Genomic DNA, 6,000 nt, shown 5'->3' with positions numbered 1-6,000 from the left:
GGACCAGGTCAGACAAGAATGAAGTGACACCCACAAGGGAAGAAATGAAAACCACACAACTCTATGTGGGTGCAGAGCTGATAGTCTTCTTTCCCCAAAGCCATACTCAAGAGATGTTTGAAATTTGCTTCTGCCACAGAGAAGAAAATCCTCCGCAGACACTAGACCTGGGCTTGAGCTCAGGACCTGAGCGCTGCCCTTTCTTTTCCTCAGGGCTAGAACCCTACCACTTGAGCCACAGCACCACTTTTTTTCTATGTATGTGGTACTGAGGAATCAAGCCTGGGTCTTCGTGCATGCTAGGCACGCACTCAGCCTCTAGGCCAGCCACCTGGCTCCTGGCCTTTTCTTAATAAAATAATCATAGCTCATTCTCATTTATAAATTACTCATGTCAAGAAATTTATCAATGTATCTTAAGTTATTATTTATTTCAGGTGAAGAAATTTATGTGAAAGGCAGTATAAAAAACAGTTTAGAAAACTCCAGAGTTCTTCAGATGTAAGGAAATCATTTGGAATATTAAATACTTTCAATTTTATTTCAGTCTAGGACTGAAAGGCTATGGTACCTTAACTTAGACAAATAATGATGGTAATAAAACAGTGTGCCACTGCAAAAAAAAAAGGCTATATACTCCGGCTTAACAGAAATTTTAATGTACATGTGTTTGGATGGGGTTAGTTTTTCCTTAGGATAAAACATAATTTTTAAAACCTGTATGCACTACAGATTTATAAATCACTGTTTTCCTTTAATGTTGGTATGTCATGATTTATTTTAGCAAATGTAGAACTCAGTTGGTGTGCTTTACTGTGTTTATACTTCCCTAGCACTAATGAGGCTTGGTCTTTGCAACAATGCATACAAGCCATTAAAATTGTAAATTAATTTATATGTTCTCAGTTTATTTACTTTATCCTATGCTTTGCATAACATCGCTTTTGTTTTTGCATTATCCACAAGCAATTAAACATAAGTTGTTTAAGTAGCTTCTACCTTTCTATAAGTACATTTCTAAGTACTTTCACATTTGTCTCTTCCACAATCTTGTGAAATGTCCTTTATATTGGTAAGTCATATAATTTTCAAAGGTATTACATAGAATCACCTTGTCATGGGTGCGAATTCATTTGAACCCTTCTTTTATCACAGGTATGTCTGGGAAGTACCAAGGGAAAAATGTGTTAAATTGCTTTAATTCAGTCAGAGAATCATTTGAATTGTAGGCAGAAAGGCACGTGTTGGGGAATGGAGCGTAAATGATAAAATGCTAGAGGGTAAGTTGTGTGGGAAGCAGGGCGGGGTAGGGAGGAATGACTGTATTCTGTTATGAGTCACAGCTTCTTCTCCATATCATGAGACTATACCCTCAGCAAGGACGGGTTACTAAACATCACTGAGAATCTTCGCAATGCAACAGGATCCAAAGTGTTTACACGTAGTATCAAACTGCAGCCGAACTAGCAGGGACTCAGCTTCTAACTCAGCCACATACTAGCTTTTGAATTCATCAGCGTAAGTTTTCAGTCAGTTTCCTTGTCTAAAAATGAAAACAACTGCCTCTGAGGCCCTTTTTGAGACATAAATGGGATTAGAGCTATTAAGTGGAGATGCTGTGGGGGGATGATGCATCTTGGTCTTCCTCTGGCCTCAGGTTCAGGTTCACTCCCAAATGAAGATGGGAGAGACATCAAATAAGACTGTTCTAAACCTTAAAGGGCAAGTGTCACGAACAGACCATCTTCCTTTGAAGATTACAAACTTTATATTATTATAAACTTACATTTATATCATAAGCTTCCTTTGATTATAAACTTGAAGATGCAGAACAGTTGCTACTTTAAAGACTTGAGGGAAAATATATGAAGGAGAAAAACGTCGTACCCCCAAAGTTATTTCCATCAAAGCCAAGGGTAGCAGATGGCATCTTTAATTCCTGTCCCAACTGCCTTCTAGAGACATCCCAGATGATGGGGAAAAGAAAAAAGGCTAAAAATACAGACTCAAAATGCAGTTGGAATCATCAAGAAAGTGTGAATGGATTTTGAAGAGCAATTTTTTTTTTATTATGACAAAGCTTGATTTTGATTCCTCTCCAAGCTCTAGCTTTATGTGTGTTTATCAGAGCTATCACAAAACTCGGGGCTGTCCTGTGGGTGTGGGGGCCCCCAGGGCCCCCTCCACACAGCTGCTCTTCTCCTCTGGTCTCATCAATTTCAGTCTCAGCAGTACATGACAGATGATGACAGATGTCCTACTGGGAACGAGTTTGACTTACAGGATGGTCTTCCTTACTTCTCTTCTTCTTTATGATCATCTCAAATCTCCTGTGAAGATCTTTTATTTCCCCAGTAATTCTTGATGGGTGATTTAGTATCTTTAGCCTGGACTTCTCTCCCACGATATAGTCATCATTTCTGTCCACGGGACAGCTTCACACAGGTGTGGATCAGACTCTTCAGAGTCCAAAGATTATGGTCTTTCCTCTTAACTCATCCTTCCAGGCTAATAGCATCACTACTCTCTCAGCTACATAGGCTCAAAAGCTTCGCTGTCTCTTGCCTCTGAAATGTAAGCAGCCGCTATCTACTCTTATTCCATTTTTACAACACCTTTAAATTAACTGGTTTAAATGTCACCCTTCTGCCTGACCTCGATTACCCATTTTCTTTCCATTGGACTGCTTCCATGACCTCTTAAAAGGACCAATTCCATCTCATCTTACATGCTCTGCCAAAGCACAGTTCTGAAGAGCTTTCAGCTTCTCATTGCATACCCAGCTTCCACCCAATCCCCCATCCCACATCAAAGCTTTCTGTACTATGAGTCCAATATCCTTTTGCTCCTTTGTAGCTCCTTATATTACAATCCAAACCCCTATTTTTTTTTTTGAGGCTTGCTTGGCTTGCTTGCTAATCTGGCACTCCACTATTTAAGCCACACTTTTTGTTTACTCTGCAGAGGAAATCACATGAACTTTTTTTTTCTCCTAACCTGGCCTTAAACTCTGATCATCTGGATCTCAATCTCCTAAGCTGCTAGGATTGTAGGCATGAGCCAGAGATTTCCAGCTGAAACTAGCATTTTATTGAGCATTTACTTAGGGTTTTTAGACACTGGAGTAAATATTGGCAATGTATTCATTAATCCTCACAAAATAAGCCGAGGTCCTTTCGCTTGTAGAAACGAGAAAGCTGCCTTACACAATTTAGATTAACTTGTCCAGGGATTGTGGTGAGTCAGTACCACTGAAGCGATTTCAGTTTGTATTCTTCACCTAGATCCTTTGTATTCTTGATTTTCGTCTTCTGAAATTTTTTTCCGAGTGCAATTCCAAGATAGCTTCCTATCTAATTTACCTATCAAAATCTTACTCAGCTGCCAAGAATCTTGTGGAATTCTTTTCTAATGTCCCCAGATGATGATGCTCGTCTTTCCCTCAGAATTGCCTTTTGTCTGGCATTCGGGATGAGCGGCTTTGTTACTGGCCTTTGAGGAATGATTACGTCTTTATCTTAGTTTTATTCCCTGCCTGAGCCCCGAACCTGGATCATTCTAGATGCTCAGTGTTAGAATAAGTTGTCTTCCAAACACACAGAGAAAATGCAGCCATCGGTGTCCCACAAATATTCACACAGGTTCCTTGTATTTAACTACCTGGAACTCATAGGAGTCTATCCTGCTTCTAAAACACTAAGTCGGAGATAAACAAGGCAAAGTTGTCTTCCTAAACACCCCCTTCTAATGTTTCATTCTGTGTCTAAATTATGCATTTGAATCCTAAAGCTGCTTCATTAGATCCTTTGTGGACACTGTTGCTGACCCTTTGATGTTTCTTCTAAAGCAACAATCCACTTTTTGTTTTGTGCAAAAGAATCATGCTGGGATATTGGCAATAAAAGGGAAACTTTTCTAAGTCCATGTGTGGACAGTCACCAATACCTTGTATTGAGTTTAGCCATAATAATAGTAGGGGTATTTTTATACAACAGTGAAGGATTGAAATGGAACCAATAGGATCTGGCAATTCTGTGTGTGTGTGTGTGTGTGTGTGTGTGTGTGTGTGTGTGTGTGTGTGTTGGTCATGAGGCTTGGACTCTGGGCCTGGGAGCTGTCCCTAAGCTCTTCAGCTCAAAGCTACTGCCCTACCCCTGGGCCTGGGTGTTGTTCCTTAGCTCTTCAGCTCAAGACTACCCTCATCCCTTGAGCCACAGCACCAGTTTTCTAGTGGTTAATTGGAGATAAGAGTCTCACATACTTTTGTGCCCAGGCTGGCTTTGAACCATGATCCTCAGATCTCAGCCTCCTAAGTAGCTAGGATTATGGGAATGAGCCACTGCGCCTGGCTAGGATCTAGCGATTCTATCCCATGTGAAATATACACAAGCATAGATGCACACAAACATGTATGCATTGCTTGTAATAGTCAAACAGAGGAAGTAACACAAATGTCCATTAACTGATAATAGATGAACAAAAGTAGTATAGACATACAATAGAATTTGGCAATAAAAGGGAATAAAGTACTGACACATACTGATAGGGCTACCTACTGCATCATGGACCAACTGTGAAGGTATTATGCTAAGTGAGGGGTAGAGAAGTGACTTTGCTTTCCTAGAAAGCTTAGCACCCTGAGTTCAAATCTCAGTATGGACCAAGCAATATACTAGGTGAAAGAAGCCAGTCACGAAAGGTCAGATATTGTATGAGTCCATTTACATGAAATGTACAAAGCAGGCAAATCTAGAAACACAGAAAGCAGATTAGTGATGGCCTAAGAAACACCTCAAGACTTGAGGAACGGGGGAATGGGGAGTGACTGCTGATGGATATGAAAATGTTCTAAAATTAATTGTGATGATGCTGGCACAATTTCAAGGACATACTAAAAGGTACTGAATTGTGCACTGTAAAAAAGTAAACACGATGATGGAGAGGTAATTTTGAACAAGAAGCATAATGGATATGTTAAATAGAATTTCCCTTACATAACTCTTTGAAGATAATACAAACCTACACTCAATTGTATATGCACTATATCTCAATAAAATTAGTAAATTATATTTATTTATTTATTGTCTGTCATGGGGCTTGAACTCAGGACCTGGGCAATGTCACTGAGCTCTTTCGCTAGTACTTAAGCTAGCACTTAGGTTAATGCTCAACCACTTTGAACCACAGCGCCACTTCTTGTTTTCTGGTGTTTAAATGAAGATAAGAGTCTCATGGACCTTCCTTTCCGAGGCTGGCTTTGAACTGCAATCCTAGATCTCAGCCTCCTGTGTAGCTAGGATTACAAGCGTGAGTCACCAGCAGCTAGCTCAATAAAGTTCATTCAAAAAGCAGGTTATCCAAAGACTATTATGGACTGGAGCCATACTTGTCCAAAGTGATACAAGAAGCCAGGTCACAAGAAGCTCTGTTTGAAGAAGGAAATACATTTGAAATCACCTGCCAAACTTTCTCCCTCCTGAAACAAGTGATCAAGAAGCAGAAGAGATGAATTGGAAAAGGCCTTTCTCACCTTGCTCAGTCCTTGGGAATCTTACTTGTGTCAGAGATTCAACTTTGGGTTAGATCAGTCAGAAAATACTTTTTCCAAAAGAGACATAAATGCTATGTTATACTTTGGCTAATGGGGGAGTTTTATTTTTTGCTTTGATATTAATTTTGAAAGGCACTTAATACAAATGAGCATTTTCCCCCTGCTAGATGTACATGTTTTTAACACCAACAATTTAAGACTTATCTAAGTGAACTTCACAATTGGGCTGTATGTGTAGGCTATAAAAAAGCAGCTGTGGTGTTCATGACCGCTCTGCTCAGCCAGCCAGCTGGGACCTGAAACCCTGGAGGGTTGCTGGACCACAGAAACCCTGGGAGTGAATAACACGGGAAACAGTCTATAAATAGGAGGAACATCACTTATTCGCCAAAACACACAGATTCTGGGGTGACCACACAGAAAGGAGTAGGAGCACACCCCCTTAGAAT

This window comes from Megascapheus bottae, chromosome 14 (assembly GCF_031878675.1).
Source record: "Megascapheus bottae isolate mThoBot1 chromosome 14, mThoBot2.hap1, whole genome shotgun sequence".
Taxonomy (NCBI): domain Eukaryota; kingdom Metazoa; phylum Chordata; class Mammalia; order Rodentia; family Geomyidae; genus Megascapheus; species Megascapheus bottae.
This window is presented reverse-complemented; position numbering follows the sequence as displayed.